Genomic DNA, 2075 nt, shown 5'->3' on the forward strand with positions numbered 1-2075 from the left:
TCAGGGACAGTGATCCGAGTCAATTAATCAAATCACTGTCCTTGATTCCAGCTGAATTTGAATTGAATAGGGCCCGTTTTGCACACACCTAGTAAGGAAGTCCCAGCTGGCCCAGAGAGACAGAGAGCAGAGAACTTGGAAAGAGGGCCTAGGAAGCAGGTAAGACCAGCGTGCCCAGAGGTCTCACCGGTCTAAGAGTGGGGCCAGGGCTCAGGAAGGGCAAAGGGCCACTGCTGGAGACTGGCAGGGCTGGAGAGCCCATGGCCTAGGAGTGCGCCCAGGATCTAAGGAGAAGGACTGAAGGCCAGGAGGGCCACAGCCAGAAGCTGAGAGGGACAGAGTGTCTACAGCCTGGAGAGGGTTAGTATAAGGACAAACAGAGCCAGGAGCTAATAGCCCATAGGGGCAGTTAGGATCTACTTCAAGAGTGGGTAACCCTTGGCACAGATGCCAGAGTGTGGCATGGCAAGGCATTTTGCTTGGCACATGCACCTCAGGGAAGATGTTAGGGAAGGGGCTGCACTGCCACAACAAGGATTAGGCCCCTCGTGGCTCCCCTAAAGTCTGCCCCTTGCACGCCAACATTTTACAAATCACGGTTGCAGGTATTTTTGTCACTCTTCCCAAAAACATTGTCAACTCCTGATCTAATTAGTATGTGTGACAACAGCGAGGCATGGGTGTGGGTACTAGGGATGACAGAGCCCACGTAATTAGCCCTTAAAGCAATGACCGCAAATGCCTGTGTTCATGAGAGGAGATCTGACTGTGGGAGCCCTGGGGCAACATCCCTTTTCAAAAGGTTTCATTTCATTAAGGCATGGAGGGAGAAAGGAATGTGAAACTGCCTGAAAAAGCATCAGCCCCTGTAGCATGCCATGATCGTATAGTGGTTAGTACTCTGCGTTGTGGCCGCAGCAACCTCGGTTCGAATCCGAGTCATGGCATTACCTTGCAAGTGATGGTATGTTGTGGGGCTCAACATTTTACGGAGGAATAACAAGGGAAGCACAGGGCCCTGGATGAAGGAAATAGGACAGCTTACAACCAATGCTCAAGATAGGACAGCTCAATGAATACTTCACGTTGGTATTCCACCAGTCCAAGGGTGCTCGCCTGCTTGACAGAGCCCAGGAAGATCATAGTGGGGGTGACAACCCTCCCACAGCTGGCATAGATCTTGTGGGGGAGCACCTAGAGAGTCTAAATATCTATAAGTCAGCAGGACCAGATGAACTACACCCAAGAGTGCTAAAAGAACTGTCCAACATCATTGTGTCACCTATAGCAAAGCTATTTGGAGACTCATGGTACTCAGAAGAGGTCCCAGAAGACTGGAAGAAGGCCAGTGTGATGCATATCTTTAAGAAAGGGAGGAAGGAGGACTTGGGGATTTACAGGCTAATTAGTTTGAACTCAATCTCTGGTAAAAACCTGGAGAATTATCAAAGAATCCATTACTGATAGGCTAACAGAAGGCAGTATTTTGGAGGATAGTCAACATGGCTTCATTCTGTGCAGATCATGTCAGACCAACCTCATTTCCTTTTATGATCAGGTAACTTGCCACCTAGATAGGGGAAATGAAGTTGATGTCATATACTTGGACTTCAAAAAGGCCTTTGACCTGGTCTCCCACAATGTCCTCCTGGTTAAATTGAGAAAATGTGGTCTTGAGTAGTTTACAGTCTGGTGGTTAGGTAACTGGCTCTGAGGTAGGACCCAGAGATTATTGATTGATGGAACTGAATCAATATGGCAGAAGATGACCAGTGGCATCCCCCAGTACTTGGACCAGTGTTTTTCAACATGTTCATCAACAATTTGGATTCAGGTATTAAAAGTGAACTGGCAAAGTTTGCGGATGACACCAGACTATGAGGGAGTGTGGTCATGCTCGAGGACAGGCTGGCAATACAGGCCGACCTGGACAGGCTCACGAGATGGGTGGACCGCAACCAAATGACGTCTAATATGGAACAGTGTAAAGTGCTCCATCTGGGGAGAAAAAATCCTCAACACACCTACAGGCATGGCACTGCTCTGCTTGCCAGCACCACAACTGGGTGCTGTGA

At 48.8% G+C, this 2075-nt stretch overlaps 1 non-coding gene across 1 annotated transcript; it reads left to right on the top strand.

Moving 5' to 3' along the window:
- The first annotated feature begins 875 nt into the window (after positions 1 to 875).
- TRNAH-GUG (transfer RNA histidin (anticodon GUG)) lies at positions 876 to 947 on the top strand. Its single transcript has one exon. It is a non-coding gene; the product is annotated as a tRNA-His (tRNA).
- The last annotated feature ends 1128 nt before the right edge of the window (positions 948 to 2075 follow it).

This window comes from Crocodylus siamensis, chromosome 3 (assembly GCF_052110815.1).
Source record: "Crocodylus siamensis isolate JL-2025a chromosome 3, ASM5211081v1, whole genome shotgun sequence".
In the NCBI taxonomy this organism is placed as follows: Eukaryota; Metazoa; Chordata; order Crocodylia; family Crocodylidae; genus Crocodylus; species Crocodylus siamensis.